Raw genomic sequence first — 9,607 nt, 5'->3', positions numbered from 1 at the left:
CGTCGTATCCATTCATTAAGTGACTGTATTAAAACTCAGATATCTGAAAACCAGCATTTCCTTCATGTTATTGCCTAATAGAATGGTCAAAAGCCTAGTGGAAAGTTAAGACAATTCTGTATTGTGTGTGATTGCTCCACTCACTGAAAGACATCAAGCATCTTTGTCTCTTGCCATATAAATATAAATAGCAATAAATTTAACATTGTGGTTTGTCTGTGTTTGTTTCTTGAGATTAGATGCATGAATTATGGCTCTGGAGGCACTTTCCAGCATAAATTGGTTTGGAACATTTCAAGGTCTGTTAATGTCTTAGATTGAAATCTCATTAATTTAGGATAAAAGGCTTTAAATTGAGAGATTTAAAATTACTGGTACTCTGTTATTAAGGAGTAGCTGAAAAATCGCAATTGCTTACAGTATTAGCTTAATTCTAGTTTCTAATCAGTTTTGTCACTGGAAGCTATTAAATCCTCCTGGTGACAGCTTCTTTCAAACAGAACAATGGAAGTCCAAAGGGCTGCATCTCTCATTGAATCAAATCATCAAATTATAAAAGTGACCAAGGTAAAATTTACTTTAAAGATAATTGTTTATTTCTTTCCACATGTTTGTCCATTTTCCCAAAATAATTATAAAAGGAAATAAAGCCTGGACCTCCACCACAGTTTCCCATTTCGTTCCAAAATAGGGACAGAAAATACTTATCTGGAGTAGATAGGAACACACAATAAATCAAGAAATTTGAGGGACTTTCTGTGAGGTTTACTATATCATGTTTCATATCTGTTTGTTGGACGGAGACAAAATAGATACACCACTGGACCTGCAGTTGCCATTCCCAAAATCTCAAAGGTGACAGGTAGCATGATTTTTAAATGTAGGGAAGTTAAATTTCAGTAGAGCAAAATTTTCTAATCAGATCACAAAGAGGTGTGATAAAGGGGGACCAAAAGCCAAGACACTCTTTCTCTTTCTTGCCTGACTCAAGGGGTGGCTTTCTTCAAGGACTTCCAAGGAATGACACACTACTTTACCCCAAACTTGCCATCATCTCAAAGATGTTTCTTTTTCTTTGCAAAACTGAAAATATCCCTTCCAAATTAACAGCTACTTATTAGATATGACTTAGTCTTTTATATAAAGGAATCCTATCAAAGGCCAGAAACAGAATTACAACTTAATTTTAATAATTGGAATATAACTCTTTAACAAGTTTTGTGAAATGCATTCGATTAAAAGAGCATGTAAATTGTCCAGTAAGGGAATGGACATAATTTCTCTTGGCTGAAATTGAAAGAGGAAAGAACAGTACCAAAAATAATTTCAAGTAGAATAAATGTCAAGGACCACATTGGTTGACAGGGTATAGAATATATAAATGGAAAAGTTTCTATACCTTAAACAAGCAACACATAGAATTCCTGTCTGAGGGAATAGTTTCAGGCATAAAACACTGGATCATTCAAAAATCCAGAATTTATTTAACTAATAATAATTTTTAAAAAGTTTTTATGTAAAAGGATCAGAATGGAAGAAGGAAGTTTTCAAAACAAAACATCTTTTCCCTAGTGAGTCTTTCTCTACTCTATTTGACTCTTCCTCATGAACATGTATCAGTCACTAAAGGTCAAGAATGTTGTTCTAACAACTATGCCTCAGGGTGTTAAAACCACAAAATGTCAATTTCTTTTTCTCTTACCTAGACATTGCATTTTTTACTGAGGACAGGATGAAGAAATAGCTGTTACCTCCAATATTCCTTATCACAATGCCAGCAAGAAGACCCACCACAGTCACAACAAACAAACAAATAAAAAAAAATCATACTTGCTCTCCCTAAAGAGAAGGACAATTTTCCACAGTGGGACACCAAAAAAACCCAGAAAACAATTGCATTCCAGTCCTTCTTGGCAAAGCAGAGGATGCATGGGCTTATTCCAGGAGCGTGAATGAGGAGTTACAGGAACATAAATGACTTAAATGGGGCTGGACCACTCTCATATCCCAGCCAAGCTTCTGCTCTCCATATTCTTCACCCAAATAAGATGAGTTTCTGTAGAGTCTCAAGTAAAGTTCTAGAATTGTTCCCTAAGCTGGTGGGATAGTCTGAGGGTAAGGATAGGTAAGGGTCATGCTTCTAGGATCCTATTAATTCCTTCCAACCACCACACAGACCTGTGAACTCTTAGCTATCTCCTGCATCACTGGCTTCTACTCTTGAGAATATTCTCTAATTTTATGTTCATTTACAAAGCAGATTAAAACAATTGCTCAAAGTGAAGAGCTTTCCCTGCCTAAGTTACCAGCTCTTCCAAAATTTTAAATCCATTTTCCTCTTGATTAAAGGCAATACCATTAGTTTTCATCAAGAGAGTGATGTCAGAATTATTTAGGAGACTAGAATAAAAACTTGAATATAAAAATTTTAAAGCAGATATAACTGTCTTGAAGAAGTGCTGGGCCATTTTCCCAAACTTTTATGGTGTATTAATTATCCCATTTATTCAGCTCAGTGTGGGGCTAGTAGGACTGGCAACAGGAGATATGGGTCTCTGTTTATCAAACATTTAAAACTGGAGAATCTCTGTGTGGATAATAGTTTATTTTACTTTTTGCTCTCTGTAAGATATTACAGTCCAAAATTCTTCTCGGTTGTCTATTTCAAAGTGCTAATGAAAACATGCCCTGGGACACTATTGTTTTATAAAAATGTCTATTGTTCATATGACACAAAAGAGCTTTGTACATCACTAGCAGTTCATTATCTGTCATAAATTTGGTCAAAGTCTGAAAGTTGTTTAAAACATCTTGATGTGGCTCCTTCAACTTCTGCTTCCTTCTGCCCTGTCTAAGTTTTTGTGGAGATTGCTATCAAAATGCTCACACTACACCCCATACTCAGCTCCACAGCTGGATCCTGAGCTTCTTCAGGTTACAAATTCTAGTTCATCTATCTCTCTACTAGCAGGGTAGCCATCTGAAAAGTCCTACTTCAGGTACTGAATGATAATCAAGTAGGCATGGAAGATGAGATGGCTGGATGGGCAGATGAATGGAGAAAATTTCACTTATGTATTATAAGATCCAGGCTCATAATTTGCCTTTTAAACACACACAATGTACTGAACCTTGAATTAAAGTTTCTCTTTTGAAAATTAGCATGTCTTACCTAGAATCAATTACCTCTTATCAATACCAATGAACCTGGTCTTAATTTGGTAAGAAGCACACCTTAGTGTTCACCTCACAATAAATGCAAGTACAGCTCTAAAGTAAGTGGAAATGGACAGAGAGACTGAGCTATAGTAATTCATCATTCCCCCAAAAGCAGACTCTAGGGTGAGGATAAAAACTCTTGGGTGGGGGAATCCATAGAAAACATCTGCCAATAATGTTCCAAAGAGCAAAGAGGACACTTATTGTGAATGCCATTTCCAAAGCCCCCCAAAACACAACATCAATAGAGTGCTGTTTGTTTTTTCTATAGTCAGTAGATCAAAAGCCTTAGCAGCAGTGTGATCTGCTCTTTGTAAGGAGAAAGGGTCTGTCCAAAGAAATGGGGGACACATCTGGAAATATCTGTCTATGAAGCCGCTTGAAAAAAATCACCATGTAGCAACAATAGGAGAAACATCTGTGCTGTGTGTAGCAGAGCCGCAGAGGAAGAAAACTACAGGGGAGACATCCACATAATCCAGACAGCCTAGAGCAGAGACAGGCACCCTCGAGTGACAAAGCTTCCCAGAGCCTGTTTTGTAGTCACATGCAATCAATAAGGACAGTTTTCTCCTCCAAAGTATTTAGATTAGCAGCACCTGTTCCAGGCATAACAGGGCAGAGACAGAACCCAATGTGGAAGCAACCACAAAAGAGACCTCCGCATGGATGCTCTGCGTCTACATGGTACTCAATCACTGTGAAGTTGTAAATGCTAACAGTTTATATTAAAAGCCTACATGAGAACAACTCATAGATATATTATAGCCCAAATAAAGTGTATATATGACTATTCTTACATAACCTATCTACATGAATCTTTAATCAAATATAAAGAACCTCGTTCATCAAAGTTAATCATTTTATACATATACAACCATATTATTGTTTTGAAGGGAAAGAAAGATGCAGATGAGTTGTCTACGGCCCGCCCTTTAAAACGTAAATTCACTATGAATTCATCCCTTTGCTTTTAATATGGAAGTTATTCTATTTTTCAGTTATTAAACTGTTTGCTACTAAACTACACCAGAGCCATTTTATCCATAATTTAAAAATGCCTTGTCTATGTAAAACTGAATTAAAAGTACACTTTTTGGGTTTTGTTATCCATGCAATTAGGCCTAAAACATGCTGTCTCAAATGGCAGTGGTGATTAGAAAGCTGATGTCTTATGTTAGGCTTCAGTTGGCTAAGGCTTTCCTCAATCCTGGGGTTCTGTTTCTACCACGAAGTGCCACATAAGAAGTTACACTGATATTTGAAATCCCCAAAAAACTTGGTGTTGAAGAAAACATGACATTTTCTTCCAGAAACCACCACATTGGCTTCTCCTCTCTGAGCTTGTTCACTAGAAAATTACTTAATTATTCTCAGTTTTCTCAATTCATGTTGTCTATATTTATTGTTAAATTATTTGTAACTCCCAAGAGTCTTCAATTGGATTACCTTGCACATATAATTAACAAATTAACTTTATGCTGCTTCATTAAATTTGTCCTGCTTTCTATGTTTAGATTTTCTAAATTTGATTGTATAGATTGAAGTTTGGAAAAGCAGTTTCATCTTCTGTTCATGGTTTGGACAAGTGTCCCCCAAAGGCCCATGTGTTACATAAAGACTGGGTGCCATGACCTTAGTACCATTTGGAGGAGGTAGACCTTTAAAGAGGTGCACCTCATTTGAACTCTTCTTCTCAGACCAAAGAGTGTCCTTGAAGGGGATGTTAAAACCACACTTTCTACAACTCAAGGTAAACAGCACACTCCATAATATATACTGCTTTAGTCCAGGCCCCAAGTGATGGGACCTCCTTACTATGGTCTAAAATCATGGCAAAATAAAATTTACTGATGAAGTTGAATATCGCAAATATTTTGGTTCAGTAATAGAAAGTTAACAAATACAGTTGCTTTAATTATATGACTAGAAATCACAGGCTTATCTGTGGCCACAAAGTTAATATAACCAAATAGAGAGGTCAAGGAAAGGCATTTCAGAAGAAAAGATAATAATATGCAAATACAAGAGCATTGTAAAGAACACAGCTCATATACATAATCCTGCCTAAGGAAATTATAAGTAGGTAGCTTCTATAGCATCTAATAAGGGTTTTTTTGCTCTTCCAATCTGTACACATAAGCAATAGATACCATCTCCACAGTTCAAATTTGCCTAATTTGTGTTATTGCTTCAGGCCCCCAGTGTGCCATTTGATTGATTTATGGAAGCATATAATGAGCAACCAAATTACGGCCAAACATAAATCTATCAATTTGCCCTTATATAAACTGTGGGCCATGTCCCAATAAAGTGTTTGCAACTGAACATTGGGAATAATACAAAATCATATTTGTACTGAGTTTGAAGTGTTTCTGATAGCACTTGCATGTACATTGCATGACTTCACTTCAACTTTGGCTCCAAGCACATGAGACATATACTTTGCACTGAGCATGTCATCACACCACAAAACTCCAATGAATGCTGTTTCAAACACTTTTGCTCATTTTCTGCACCACTGCATATTAGTTGTGGCAGTGTTTTTCTGTATATATAAACTTTCTGCTTTTACAGAAACATAATGATTTAACTACAGAAATCAAAGGCTTACAGTATTACATATCATCAAATCTCAGTACACGAACACAAATTAGTATATTTTTGGATCATACTTTTTTAGACTGTTGATTTTTTTGAAACTGATGTTTGAGTTGCTGACATTTTTGGAAAAATTGTTCGCTGAATTTTGGCCTGGTATTAGGACAGAATCCCCAGCAACTTCTGAACAGCATTCTACATACTTCCACCTTTTGGTACCACATGTTCATACAAAATGGCATTCTCAATACTGACGATTATAAAAACCAGAATATTGTTGTACTCTGAAAAACACTGAATATATTCTATATCTGATAGTAGCTAATATTCAGTCAAGGACTAGTTGTTTATGTATAATGAACAAACCTACCTATCTTATTCACATGTACATTTGCTAAAATACTATGTCAACCCAAACTTTAAAATATTCCTTTATGACTTGCTATAAGTAAATGTTTGCTTCTATACATATTTTGTATGTCTTCATATCTGAGGTCAGATAAAATTTTCTCAGGAAAATGGAGTCAGAAATGGAACATTTTCAAAAGTTTTGCTTTAATCACTTCTTTATGATACTTTTCACTCCTCATATTAATTTTAGTTAATTTTTATTTAAATTTAGAGCAATCTTATTTTACATACCAACCCCAGTTCCCTCTCCCTCCAGTCCTCACATGCACCCTCATCTTACCCCTCATCCACTCCCCAGGGAGTGTTTGTATATCCATTGTTTTGTGTCTGGCCTAAGTCATTATCATATTATTCCGAAATAATTAAAACCATCTTCTAAGACTCTTTCTACATACAGTTTCTCACTTTGAAAACCATCTTATACCCTGTTACTAAATTAGTCCTACAAAAACCTGCATGCCCCAGGCTACCTTAGCTTGACTACTAAAAGCTGCTGGTAGGTTGAGAAGCAGCCTCCTACACAGGCTGGCCAGAAGTTATATTTTGCCAGTTGATTTCTGACCAAAGTACTATATGCTTATAAGAATATATGTATCAGAATTCTAATACAGTTCAATGGGAGCTGGGAATGAGAGACAAATTCTCATAATTTTTACCTATCATATGACACAGAAACCCTGTTAGGCAGTTTCTTCTAAGGAAAAGAAAATATGGCTGGCAGTCTGTGGATGAAGCTTGTCAGGACATTGTTGCATGCAAGGCAGAAGTAAAAGACCTGACAAGGGAACAAGGGATTCTGAGAGCGGTTTGTCTTGGAAATTGATAAATTGATAGGCAATTATCAAACTTATCAAACAGTATCCTGAAGATCTGCGCAGCCACTGTACATAACTCGCTTCCAAGAAAGTAAACATATAGGGGATTCAGTGGCAATTCATTTGAAATGAAATTTTAAATAGATTGACATATAGAAAAATAAAGATAAATGGGTAGATGAAAAAGAGGAGGACAAAGTAGAATAATATTTGTGTAGCTTCCATTTCCTAAGAGAATTTGAATTTTTTTTATGTTTACTGTGATTTCCCATCACCCATTCATATATGTCCTCTGTTCCAGCCAACATAGTCTACTTCTGTTCAAGGACATTATTCTCCGTCAATTCTCAGCTTTTCCTTCTTGTTTCCTTTGGAACTCAAAACCAGTTTTACACAGGTCTCAGCCTGACTTCCTCCAAAAGAAGGTTTGATGACTAATTTCATCTAAACACTCTCTTTCTTGAAGGTTAATCAATATAATATTCTTTTTACTTAATTGTGTGTTTTAATAAGAGGCCTTCTACTATACTGAGATGGTGCAACTCTACAGATGCCCATTATCTGTTGCTTTGAATGTCTTATCTTTAGTCTTAGAACAGTCCTCTCTCACTTGACTAATTTCGCAATCAGAAAAGACATGTTGTATATGCGCTGCTGTCATACAGGGTTTTCTGCTTGGACCCAATTATCCATTGCTTCATTCAATTACTCATTCTTTCATCTTCTGGACTGAAGAACACTAGAGCTTTAAGGATGAAGAAGTTTTAATACGTATATAATACAGAAAAGAATAAAACAACCAGCAAGTATTATTTTTTTGAAATTTCTTTACAGAAATATTAAAACATTAGTGGAATCTGTAATTTTATGAACTTCAAAACCTAGACAAAACCCAATATCCTAGCAGATCAGGATTAAGACTCAGTCCTCTTCATCAGCATCAGTGACAGCAACACAATCAGTTCTCTGTGATATAGACTATAAAAAGCTTGCAATAAACTGAGAAAGAACACTAAAAAGGTGCATAGCTGGTTAGAAGGTCATTCCTTACCACAACAACAGAGGGACCTCACAGAAACTATAATCGACTGTAGATCCTTTTGGCAAGTCTATCAGAATAATAACTTGAGGCTTCAAAAACATACATCACCTCCTTCTTGTATGATGTCACAAGAATTTGAGGCTTGTGAATCAGCATAGCTTTTCTGCCCTTTCCAATAACTAGAACTTTCAGAGACGCTCCATTTCTAATAGGTGCGGCAGGCCCAAGTAGAACACAGCTATAAAGAGACAATGTTAATCCCTTTTCTTCAACTTTGTAATAATGGCCTAGTGATTTTATGCCCCATGATGTGTATCCAGTCATTAAAGACTCATGAGGCAGTTTGTGGATGTGCAAACACAGACCTGCTCGAGCTTAAGATAAGGAGGCTTGGAGGTCTGTGCAAATCAGAGATGCATTCAGCGAAGAGGGACTGTGTGCTCCTGTCCACAGCAGCACAGCTGCAGAAATTGCTGTTATCAGATGGGAAGCCCACCCTGAACTTTTCTGAGTTCTTTTTAGGCTGCTTATCAATACCAGTGCACCCACCCATGGGTGTCCACATTTGTGATCTCGTATTTGCTTCCCTTTGTAAAGAGGTGCCTGTGTCTGAAAGTTGTTCTGAGGATTTTTCTTCTACAAAGACACTCCCTCATCATTGTATGGGCAGGCTAGATGTCTCAAGCAACAAATTAGCATAGACTCTGACACTAATTTTAAATTACAAATATTAAAACAGTATATCTGTTTTTTCCCATCATTATTCTTAGTTTTTGAGATTATATTACAATTCCATTATTTCCCCCATTTCTTTCTCCCTCAAAACTTTTTACAATAGCTTTGTATGGTAGCCTAAACCCTCTGAAACCTTTCTCTCTTGCCCTCTACAATTTTTTAAATACTACCATGTCTAAATATCTGAAAACACTGATACTTTGGCTACATATATGTGTGTACATATGTGCACACATACTCACATATATGTATATGAATGTTCACAAATATACATGCAAATGTCTTTCCTTCAACCTAGCAACACTTGTCAATGAGCAGCTTATGACAGAGCTTAATTTTTTTAATTAAAATGATGCATTTTCCATGATATATATATATTTTTTCTTATCCCCAAACACTTAGAAGAGGGTAAGTCCCTTGTCTCTTTCGAGCTTGCAATGCCTGCTGGCATTCCTGGCTTTATGACTCCACACCTCTGATCTCTGTTTGTATCTTCTCATAATGTTTCTTCCCTTATCTCTCCTGCTTTTGTCTGTTAGTTCCCTTGGTTTCTTTCTACTAAAGACACGTGAGATCAAATATAGAGTTCTTTCTGATTATCCAAAATATTTACATTTTCTCAAAATTCTTAACTCAGTTTCATGTCCAAAAAAAATTAAGAGACAAGATAATCTTACATGTATGGGGCAGGGCTTTTTTTTTTTCAATCTCATCATTGTTCAACCACCTTCCATCATTTTAAGGGCTTCATTCACTCCTCTCAGCCTAAAGCTGTCATTGTCCT

The sequence above is a fragment of the Phodopus roborovskii genome, unplaced genomic scaffold (genome assembly GCF_943737965.1).
Source record: "Phodopus roborovskii unplaced genomic scaffold, PHOROB, whole genome shotgun sequence".
In the NCBI taxonomy this organism is placed as follows: domain Eukaryota; kingdom Metazoa; phylum Chordata; class Mammalia; order Rodentia; family Cricetidae; genus Phodopus; species Phodopus roborovskii.
This window is presented reverse-complemented; position numbering follows the sequence as displayed.